The sequence below is a fragment of the Chiloscyllium plagiosum genome, chromosome 9 (genome assembly GCF_004010195.1).
Source record: "Chiloscyllium plagiosum isolate BGI_BamShark_2017 chromosome 9, ASM401019v2, whole genome shotgun sequence".
NCBI classification, from domain to species: Eukaryota; Metazoa; Chordata; class Chondrichthyes; order Orectolobiformes; family Hemiscylliidae; genus Chiloscyllium; species Chiloscyllium plagiosum.
In genome coordinates, this window is record NC_057718.1 from 16,950,051 (window position 1) to 16,962,433 (window position 12,383).

At 40.4% G+C, this 12,383-nt stretch overlaps 1 protein-coding gene across 15 annotated transcripts in view; it reads left to right on the forward strand.

Annotated features, from left to right (window-relative positions):
• cep170aa (centrosomal protein 170Aa) overlaps nt 1-12,383 on the forward strand; it is a 134,156-nt gene that overhangs the window by 99,915 nt on the left and 21,858 nt on the right. The window lies entirely within an intron of this gene.

Consider the following 12,383-nt stretch of genomic DNA (forward strand, 5'->3'; position numbering starts at 1 on the left):
GAGAATAGAGGTTGTAACAGCAATAGTACCCAGTGCTTCCTGCAGTTTCTTGATATCACCTGGAATAATCAAATTGATTGATTGAAGTCTGGCATCTATGAAGCTGGGGGACATCTGGAAGAGAACGAGATGCAGTTCTGGCTGAAGATTGTTGCAAATGCTTCAGCCTTATCTTAATGAAGCAGCTAATGATGGTGGAACCTAAGACACTACCAACCAACTCATTGGGGTGTTTTGAAGCTGAGATTTATTGTTGCAAAAATATATTTTATTCATAAAAATGTATTTATGTACATAGCAGTGACTACAGCAGTTTGATACAGTTTTTGCTCATGAAGAACAAACAAAAGATTGGAATTTGGTGTTCTTTCTTGTACAGTAATATTTACATACATTTGAGGAGCCCCCATTATAATTCACCAGAAAGACCTTCAACAATGGTCTTTCCTCACTGCGCCTTGGCAGCAGCTGTCCAAAGGTTTAGTGCGTTCCTCAGCACATAGTCCTGGACCTTTGGTATTGCTAGTCTGCAACACTGGATTGAGGTAAACTCTTCGCACTGGAAGACCAGCACATTTCAGGCAGACCAAAGAGCAACTTTCACCAAGTTGGTCTTCTAGGTACAGTTGATATTTGTCTGTGTGCATGTCAGGGAACAGTTGTGGAGCATAAAGTTCTGAGTCACGGAGCTGCTAAGGCCAACTCTTAACAAAAACTACTACATCTCTCCCTCTCTGAAGAGATGCAAAGGCACATTCCAGAAGGAGCATGTGAGTCTGTTTGTCAGCACAGCTGCTTCAAGGGCAACATGTGGTGGAGGAGATAATCCAGGCATATGTGAAGGATCTCACAGGTACTTCCCTTCTCACCACCAGCCAAGTGCCATCTTGATGCTTGTTAGAAAGTTCTGGCCATGAAGCATTCTGTCAAATGCCATTGATTAGTCTGCTCAGGAAACAGCCCAACTGGATTAGTCCTCTCCTCTATTTCCGCAGGATCTCAAGATTGCGGTGTTCTGACCACTGCCTGATGGATTTGTGGTCAATGCTGTGTTTCTTCTCCCGGCTTACAGGCGAAAGTTCAAGCAGGTGACCCCCTCGCAGATTCAGGTCCAGTGCTGGTCGGAGGAGGCAGAGAATAACTCCAGTGCTGTCTGGAATCAGCTGATTGGGACTGTTCAAACAGTCCACAGGTACCTTGGACGAGTACGCCACCACCATCACAGACTTCATCAGTAAGTGTGTGGAGGACTGCATACAGAGGAAGTCAATCTGGATGTTCCCCAACAGGAAACTCTGGATGAATCAGGACATACAGAACGTGCTAAAAACCAGGTGTGAGGTCTTCAGATCAGGAGACCCACTCAAATATACAGAATCCAAGTATGACCTTCGCAGAGCCATTAGGACAGCCAAGGACCAATACCGATCCAAAATAGAGACCCAGACAGACACCCGGTGACTATGGCAAGGACTGAGTGACATCACAGGTTCTGAAAAGAGACAGTGCAAGATAGCAGATGATGACACATACCTCCCAGATCATCTCAACTCCTTCTGTACTTGCTTTGTGCAGAAGCTATTCTGACAAATCCTGACTAACCTATCCCAACAGTCACTGCATCAGAGGTCAGATCTGTTTTCCTTCGTGTGAATCCAAGGAAAGCGGTGGGACCAGGCGGAGTACCAGGCTGTGCACTCAGAGCATGCGCAGATTAACTGGCAGAGGTCTTCTCTGACATCTTCAACATCTCCCTATAGCAGGTCACTGTCCCTGCCTGTTTCAAGAGGGCCAATATCATCCCTGTGCCTAAGAAGCCTCATGCAGCATGTGTCAACGACTACCGCCCAGTGGCCCTAACTTCGGTGGTTATGAAGTGCTTTTGAAAGGCTGGTCGTGGCATTAATCAACTCCAGCCTCCCCACTACTCTTGACCCACTCCAATTTGCCTATCGGACCGTAGATCCATGTCAGATGCCATATCACTTACCCTTCACTCCTCCTTAGAACATCTTCTGCCAAGAACAGCAACGTAAGAATCCTACTCATTGACTGCAGTTTAGCCTTGAGCACTATTATCCCCTCGAGACTGATTACTAAACTTGGGGATCTCAAACTAAGCCCCACTCTTTGTAACTGGATCCTCAGTTTCCTGACCCACAGGCCACAATCATTGAAGAGTGGGGACAATATTTCATCGTCACTAACACTCAACACTGGAGCCCCTCCCCCCAGCCCCTACTGTGCTCACTGTATACCCATGACTGCTTCGCTGAATACCAGGCTAATGCCATTTACAAGTTCGCTGATGACACCACCATAGTTGACTGAATCTCAGATGGCGACAAAAGCGACCACAGACGGGAGGTGGAAAACCTGGAAAAATGGTGCACTGAGAACAAGCTAGCTCTCAATGCCAGCAAAACCAAGGAACTCATTATTGACTTTTGTTGGGATGTTATTCATGCCACCCTACACATTAAAAGGACAGAGCTGGAACAAGTGGAGAGTGTCAATCTCCTGGGAGTGGTCGTCCACAACAAGCTTTCTTGGACTCTTCATGTAGATGCACTGGTTACAAAGGCCCAACAACGTTTCTTCTTCCTCAGGCAGCTGAGGAAATTTGGCATGATGGCAAATACCCTTGCCAACTTTTATAAATGCGCCATTGAGAGCATTCTGTCTGGATGTATCACTACCTAGTATGGCAACTATACCATTCAAGATCGGAGAGTGGTGAACTTGACCTGCACAATCACAAAGGCCAACCTCCCATCTATAGAATCCATCTACCAAGCCCTCTGTCAAGGAAAGGCTGCCAGCATTCTCAAAGATCCATCCATCCTGGCAATGTTTTTCTACAACCTCTACCATCAGGGAGAAGGTACAGAACCCTGAACACACGCACCAGCCTGTTTCGAAACAGTTTCTACCCTACTGCTGTTAGAATACTGAATGGACTTACAAACTCCTAACATTCGCCTGTACCTGTATTTTTGTTTTCAAAAGAGAAAATGCTGGAAAATCTCAGCAGGCAGCATCTGTAAGGAGAGAATGGAGCTGACGTTTCGAGTCTAACTGACCCTTTATCAAAGCTTTTGTTTTGCTGCTGTCTACCTATCAATTATTTATCTAAGCTATTTAACTATGTGATTTGCATGTATTGCTCGCAAGACAAAGCTTTTCACTGTCTCGGTACAAGTAACAAATTCAATTCCATTCAATTCAAAAGTGTTTTCACTTGTCAAATATCTTCATGAGGGACAGGTAATATGGAAGCCTTGAACGACTTGGAGCGTTCCGTGGCAATGAGGCAAGGCTCATACTTCGCAACACTGGGGCCAAGTGGATGGAAGATAAATAATATTTGACAAACCTTTTGGAGTTTTTGAGCATATAACTAGCAGAATACATCTGGGTGGGGGTGTTGGTGTTAGTGAAATTAAAGGGATGTGTTATATTAGAATTTTCAGATGGCTTTTGATAAGGTCCCACGCAAGTTTGTAAACAAAGTTTAGAGCAGACAGGATTGAGAAGGCTGAGAGGTGTTGTTGGACTTTAAAGGGACTTGTGTATTTGTTCATGATTCATTGAAGTTAATGTGAAAGTGCAACAACCAATTAAGCCAAATTGTAAGTTAGACGTTATTACAGGAGAATTTGAGTATATGTGCATAGGTGGCTTAGTGCAGTTGTATAGATCCTTGATGAGACAGCATTTGGAACATTAAATCATCGACTTGCCATTGGTAGAGTGCAATGAAGGTCCACCAAACGAATTCATAGGATGGAGGGATTGTCCTATAAGAAATAATAGAATATACTGGCTTTATATTCTCTGGAATTTAGAAGAATAACAGACAATGCATTCAAACATAAACTATAGAGGTGCCAAAAGGATGTTTTTTCTGGCTGGCAGATCAAGAGATTTGATAGGTTTTTGATCTGAAATATTGATCTGACTCAAATTTCTCTCAGCAGGTTTACTGGCTATTTGTTGGCTGTTTTCAGGATTTTCTATTTTTGTCAGTTTCTTGTGTCAAGTATAAAAAGTCATACTTGTGCATAAATAAACACTGAACAAAATTGGGAAAATAAACTGTGTTTAATGAAAATTTGGAGAAAACAAAATAGCTGGAGCTTTCTGGAGGAGCAAATTACTGCAGATGCCGGAATCTCTACTGAAAACAGCAAATGCTCGAGATCACAGCAGGTCAGACAGCATCCATGGAGATACAGCAAGCAAACATTTCGAGTCTAGATGACTCTTCATCAGAAGTGAAATGTGGACCGGACAGCATTTAGTTTTGAGGTGTGGGGATAATGGGTGTAGGGTACTGGTGGAGAAAAATGTTGATAGTTCAGATAAAGTGATTGGAATGTGAGAATGGTGGAACAATTGTGTGTCTCGCTGCCAGACTCGAAAGGACAGACAGTCCCCTGGGATGGGGAAGAGGAGAGAGGACATGATAACAACTGAATGTAATAAGCTGAAAGAAAGAGAAGAAATGGGAGTTGGTTCACAATTTGAAGACATTGAACTCAATATTTAAGTCCAGAAGGCTGTAAAGTGCATACTCTGAAGATGATTACACTATGATTCACTGGAACACCGCAGCATGCTGAGGACAGACAAGTGACATGTGAGCAGGACACTGTGTTAAAATTGTTTACTTTTGAGAAAAAATATGTATTTGTCTGGAAAGGTCTAATATTCCGAACATTTTTCAATACCATTTGAATAGTGATTCAGCTACTTGTTGGAGCTGTGTTCTCTGAATTCTTGCACTATTCTGCTCCATTATTGCCAACAGCCTGAGATTAGCTTGCTCTGCTATTGCCAGCACCCAAAAGGCCTATACTCCATTATCTGTTCCCTCCAGCATCGTTAGTGCCTCCAGAAAGTGTGCACTGTGGGATCACCAGTGCTGGTTGTCTAATTCTTGACTTAATTGGCTGAGAATTTTAATTTGTGTTGATTGCAGTGTGTACATGTTGGTGTCAACTTGGAAAGTGGCTAATGGATATTCTGACATTTCTTTTACTGGAGTTATTGTTATCAAACTTGAGATGCGTCGCTGTACTTGCATAATTATGTTTTTTTTTAAAGCATTGAATGATGCAAGCATCACCTTTTCTGAGACTGAGGGGTCTGGAATTTGACTGGATCATTTTCAATTCAGTCCAAGAACAATTCCCTATTACAGGGCTATGAAGAAAAAGCAGGCTAGTGGGACTAATTTGTTAGCTGTAGCAAAGTCTCATTACTGACATGATTTGAACAGATTCCTGTGCAGAATTATTGCAGTTTATCACATCACCCGTAATCTGCTACATGTAACATTTTGCCCCTCGTAAGACCTGAAAAATGTCCGGTCAGATAGATGTGTAATGCTCCTTTCTTTTGCCTCATGTTTCAAGCCCTACCTCCAAAAAAAAAAGTTGTGCTTTTAAATAATTTGTCACATCAAATTTAATAATGGTAACATTCAATATTATAACAACACATTTCAAATAACCTGCCAACTTGTTTTATAGAAGAAAAATAACTGAGGTAATTATATTCAAAAACAGCACTGACACTGAAACAACTAACCATTCAGGTCAAGTGATGATAAGTCAGCACTTGAGCTCGTTATGTGATATGACTGCACATGATAATCTTGCATCTAATGTAAATTCAGAAGTTGGAAAAAAGCAGACGTGCAAAATTTGTCGCTTGTGCAGTTTTGCAAGTATAACAAACACTTATCATTTTCAGAAAGTGTTATTCACAGCGATGTTTAATCCTAAACCTTGGCAAACTATGGATATGAGCAATCCAAGATGGTGACACATTAGCATGGCTGTGTGGGCTCTTGCCAGGGTTCGTCCACTACCATCTGCTTGCTTTTCTTTTTCTTTTTACCTGCTCTGTTTCTTTCAGTTTGTTTCCTTTCATTTTTCCTTGTTGCGTTAGTTGGCAGCATCAGCATGGCAATGAGAGCAGAGTATGCACAGAATGGCGGCAGCCTCCCAGCGGTCGGAGGCTGTGATGGACGTGGAATCTGTCATTGGCAGTGTCAAGGACATCTTCCTGGCATTTGGGGCAGGTAGTGGCGGCAATAGCAAAAAGGCTCCTTCAACGACCAGAGGAGGCACCAGCAGCAGCACACTCTTGAAGTGACGGCAGCAGCAATGCAACAACTTTGGAGGAAGGTGGCTAGAATAGGACACTTGGCCTGGCCTTGTCGAGCCATAGACTACTGGTTACAGTAAGCCCAGCAGGTGAATCCTGGCATTGGCAAGACAGTGGCAGCAGCGTGGTATGCCCAAAAGGGGGTTCCTGGGTCAAGTGTGTGTTCAGCATCGGACTTGGCGCGACAAAGTGGACCCAGCAGCAATGAGATGGTGGCCAAAGAGTGGCAACTCCTATGATGGTGGTTCCAGCGCCAATAACAGCGAAACTGTGGAGAAGGGGTGGCAGTGCAGGTGTCGTGTTGCCGATGAGCCAACTCAGGACTCATGGTGGAGGCGGCAGAATGAAGATGGACTCTCGGTAAAAAGAAAGTCTTTTTATTCAATATAGCGACAGTTGAAGCTTCTCGGTGTTTTTTTGTATTTACTGTAAAGTGCAAGTGACAGTAAGTCATTCACGGTCAAACTGCAGCCATTTTGTCATTGCTGTTTTGTCTTGTTTTTGATCCCCTAGTTTCATGAATCACAATCCAACTCTCCAATTTTGTTCATTGATTACTGTGCATTAATGTACTTGCAATTTAGTCATCACTGATTTGGCCATCCTTCCTCTTTATACTTGCCTGGCTCTTAGTTTTTTTTTCTTATCGTCTTGTCATTTTTAATTTCCTTTAACTTTTTATACTTGCATAGTGACAGATTATTTATCTTTTCAAGCTGTCATCTCCAATCTCTTCGCCTGTCACCACAGCTCAAGTTGATTCCTTTACAAGAAACTCTGTACAATGTAGCAGAGTCTCTATACTTAGAAATCAGAGCTCTTCATATTCAAACTGTAAACCATGCATTTATCTTTCTAATATGACAGTTCCTTTACTGTCAAGCTTTACTACTTATATATCCTACTTATTATGCCTTGAAATCCCAGGTGATTTCCTTTATGGAATTAAAACCAATTCTCCTTTAAGTAATTGATTCTGATCTGGCATTTTCGAGCTACCTATCCATGAGTCTTTCGATTCACATTTTGCTGATTCATACACTGGCAATTGGGAAGCAATGCACTATTTGAACTCTCCTTCATAGTTACAGACTCCCATTATTCTGTATCTGCATTCTGTCTTTGAGTAAATATGCCCCACAATGCTGTGGTTTTTTCCCCCCTGATTGCTGTCTCTAGAACTACTGTCCTTAATAGTCAAAACTGTTGAATGGTTTCAGATCTCCTTAGCTTCCTCTCCCCCCCCCCCACCTTTCTCTGGAAGATGTTGAATCTACTTCTGTTTCACTGTGCTTCCCAAGTTCTGTTTTAGTATATCTACTATGTTTGCAAGGTACCGTTGAATTTACGACAGCAAACCTATCGGGCAATGCATTTCCAGTTGTAATGCATGTGTTTAAAATAAACTTTGTTCTCTCCTTTTGGTTCTTTTATCAATATCTTGAATCCATGTCCTTTACTTACTGACTCTGCGTGTCTCCTCACTGGAAACTATTTATTAACTCGGAACTCCAAGAATTGCAAATTAATCCTGGCTAACTAGACTAATGCATTTCACATTGTACAATTAGGAATAGTCTTGTAGGTTCTACTTTTGCCTCTAGCTTTTTAAAATTTCTGCCAGTGTTCATCACTCTCTTCCTGAAGTTGTTGATTCTTTTCTCAGTTCTTCTAGGAGTTTGTGTCTGTTTTATCTGAGAAGACATCCAATGTCAGCAAGTTAACCAAGCTTAAGCATCACCAAGTCCAATCCTACCTATAAACACAAACAGAAATCTTTGGCAATTAGAGACAGGAATCATGGCTTTTGTACTTTCCCTCACCCATTAGTAATGAGGCCTAAGATTGAAGTCGGGTTCTAAAGACTGGAATAGATCAGGGTTGGAACCTTGGGACATTATCTGTATAAACAAAATACTTGCTTAATCGTTTGAGCTATGGGATAACTGAAACCATTTTTTAAAACAAATGCATGCTGCATTTTAAGTTCTTTATCTTGGCTCACTGTTTTACTGTGTCTCCTGTTAGCTACTGCTATCTAACTTGAGCAACAAATTTTGAAATAATTACTTTCAAGTAGAAGAGACTAACAACTTTTGTTCATGACAGGCTTTAAATTGCACTCTTTATAACAGGAAGTTACAATTACTTTCATCAAAGGCCAAGTAATGTTTTGAATGCTTAAACATGAGGCACATTGACATTTTCTTTGGCTTTGATTAGAGTGAATTATAACTTTTGTCATGTGCAGAACAAATGGGATCTATAAAATGGTTTAATGAAGAACATTTTTTTCTTCTTTAATCTTTGCAATTTTCAAAGATTACGGTTAAATTCTTTATTCATTTATAACAGGTTTGCAATATGCAGTCTGGAATCACGTAATTTCAAGTGTAACATTTTTAATATCATTTTCATCTATGGGGCAATACATTTTGTAAGCTTACAGTCCATTTTCCAAAAAGATTAAATAACAGCCCTTGCCTAGTAGTGTTCAGATCATTGACCCATTTAATCAAGATCTCTTTGCAATCTTAGAAAACCTTCTTCACTGTCTACTATGCCACCAATTTTGGTGTCAAATGCAAATTACTAACTATGTCTTCGATAAACAAAAGAGGACCCAGAACCAATCCCTGTGGAACACCACTGATGACAGGCCTCCAGTCTAAAATACAACCTTCATCATCACACTGTCTCCTGCCATTAAGAATTAGATATCCTACTGGCAAGCTCACCCTGAATCCCAAGTGACCTAACTTTACTCATTAGTCAACCATGCGGAACCTCGTCAAAGACTTTACTACAATCCAAATAAACAATATCTACCCCTCTGCCATCATCAATTATTTTGGTAACTTCCTCAAAAAATACACAATCAAGTTTGTGAGACATGATTTTTCTGAAGCAAAACCATGCTGACTATTCCTAATCAATTTTTGCCTCTCTAAATGTCCATAAATCCTTTTTTTTCTATCATCATCTCCAACAATTTACCCACAACTGAAGTCAGAACCATAGGTCTATATTTCCCCAGTTTCTCTTTACAACCTTTCTACAACATTAGCCACCCTCCAGTCATCAGGCACTTCACCCGTAGTTATGGATGATATAAATATTTCTGCAAGGAGTCTTGCAATTTTCTCCCCTACTTCCCACAATATTCTGAAATACATTAGATCATGACCCGGAGATTTATCCACCCTTATGTTCTAAGACCTCCTGAGCCTTCTATTCTGTCATCCAAACTGTTTTTAAAAAAATCAAAGTTTATTTCTCTGCATTCTCTAGATTACACTTCTTTTACCACAGTAAACCATATCTGCCAATGCTATCTCATAATCCCCTCTTTGCCTTAAGAGTGCCCCTACACTCTTTTCATTGATGACTCTTTGGTCACTTTAATGAATTGAGCCTGATAGAGGTTGAAGAAACTTTCAACCATCTGAAAATATGCTACCTGTTGCAGAGTGCCTAAGCTCTGTCCTGCATTTATAGCCTTGATGTCAATGTCTCCAGTTTCTAGCCTGCATTGGTCCTTCAAATTTTGATTATCGGATGGTGGTGCTGTTGAAGGACATGGGGATGTTGCTGAACTTTCACTTGTTGAATGTGATCATTAGCTTGCAATTGTATGGCGTGCACATTTCCAACCAATTTTCAACCCAAAATAAACTTAATCAGGTTCTTGTAATTGACAGCTTTTGCTTCATGTGTTATTTTCATGTGGTGTTCTTAGAATCTTTTCTCTTTTCTGCATAATTTATTCTTTTCTTCCTATGTCTTGTTATTTGCTGCATTTGCAAGGTTTGCCTCTTTTTAGGCAGCACTTGCAGTCTGACAGCATTTAGGTAATTGTAGATGTTTGAGAGTTCCTCAAATTTGGGAGGCAAAAATAACTGCAAGTTTCAAGTTCTTAATTTTTCCAATTTGCTTTGTTCAGGTAGGGTTTTTAACTCATTCACAGGATGAGAGCATTGCTGACTCGGCCACCATTTATTGCCCATCCCTAATTGTGTTATGAAGGTGTAGGTGTGTACTGTACCTTTTAAGAGACTGGAAGCTGACACGGACTTAGAGGGGCACGTAGTGTGCTGAAAGAATTTAAAATGTAATGTTTGACTGTGAAACCAATAGTGCAGCTGAGTTGCCATGGTATACAACATTCAAAGTTGACCAATCAGTTTAAATTATGCCTCAAGATACCAATATCAGTCGAATTTGAATTTTGTGTTTTGATGACATCAAACCAGTGAAATGATCTGATGTTTTGGGATATAAAACCAGATATTTTGAACAGTTATGGGGCGAACTGCCAGGAAAATCAACCAGTATAGACTGCTAGCCAAATAGCGGTCTGAAAGGTACCTGTTCGAAAGAAATTTGTGCAGCAGAACACTAAAGCTGACCTAGAGAAAAATCAACAGAAGAAAATCTACAAAGGAGAATTGACAAAGATGACTCGCTTTAATATTTTTTTTTGTAAATCTTAATCGGTTTTTAAAAAATCAAACCAATATTGTAGAGTGGGAGGTAAAAGATAGGTTTAAGAGAAACGAGTTATAAATAGTTGTTTAATGATCTCTTTTGGACTTTAAGATAAAAATTGTTAATTTTTACTTTAAATAGTCAAATCTGGGATAGTTCTTTGCCTCTCGAAATGTAACCGATTACGGCATGAGATTCTGTGTCCGGTTTAACTTAGCAGAGGGGTTTACCCTGGGTCGTAACACTTGCCCAGAGGGAAGTTAAGATCAACTACATTACTGTGTGTCTCGAGTCACATGTAATGATAACACTTTCCTTCCATGAAGCACATTAGTGAAGTAAATATTATTTTCCCAGCAAACAGCAATGGATTCATGGTCATCATTAGACTCTTAATTCTAGATTTATATTGAGTTCAAATGCCACCATCTACCATGGCGGGATTCAATCTCTGGTCCCTAGAACATTACTTGATTTTCTGGATTAACAATCCAGTGTTAATGCCACTACCTCCTTCGATGTTTGTTAGTTTAGTTGGCTGGATGGCTGGTTTGCAGTGCAGTATATTGCCAGCAGTGTGGGTTCAATTCCTGCACCAGCTGAGGTTAATATGAAGGGCTGTCCTTCTCAACTTCCTCCCTCACCTGAGGTAGATCATTTTTGGTTAAACCTCCACTGGTTGTGTGCTCTTTAATGAGAGAGCACCCCTATGATGTTGTTTTTATTCTGATTTAAATATAACTGTTATTTTGCACCTGTGACAAAATCTGGACTGGGAAGATGGATATACCATTGTATATTATGGATTAGTGGTGCTGGAAGAGCACAGCAGTTCAGGCAGCATCTGAGGAGCAGTAAAATTGACGTTTCGGGCAAAAGCCCTTCATCAGGAATACAGGCAGAGAGCCTGAAGTCTACAGTGACTAATGATCAATGTAATTAAATTAGATAAAGTCCACAAATGATTTCAGTTTTGGTCTCAATTTCTTGCAGTTGCTACTGCATTCAAGATTTTTAGGTTGTTTGTTTTGGGTAAATTGTGCTGTAGGGATTTAAATGCAACTGTTCCTTGATAGGGATTTATTTCTTGAATCATAATTCAGTTGAAAAATCAATAATTTATTAGAAACATATTTGCTTATAGTTGATGTTGTGACTTTTTTTGTAAGGATTATAAAATATCTTTTGATAAGGCACGGATATTGAAAATTGGAACTCCTGATGACGTGTAGTGAATACTGTTCTTTGGGACATAATGAGTCTGTGTTTCCCATTGCTGACTCTGCTTGAAGATAAGGTGTTTCAGTAGTCAAATTCTTGCGCCAGGCGATTACTGTCTGAAGGTCAGTGTTAGTAATCAGAGACCCAGTGTTTGAAGCTCATTAAATAAGTTTTGATAAAGTCTGATGACCATGGTCATGAAGATGGTCATAAAAATTCATCTTGTTCACTAATGTCCTTCAGGGAAGAAAATCTACTGTTCTGACTGGGTATGGCCTACATGTGACTCTATACCCACAACAATGTCATTAACTCTTAACTGCCATCTGAAATGGTCCAATAAACTTTTGAGGAGAAAGTGAGGTCTGCAGATGCTGGAGATCAGAGCTGAAAATGTGTTGCTGGAAAAGCGCAGCAGGTCAGGCAGCATCCAGGGAACAGGAGAATCGACGTTTCGGGCATAAGCCCTTCTTAAACAAACCAATAGAAAGCTTTTT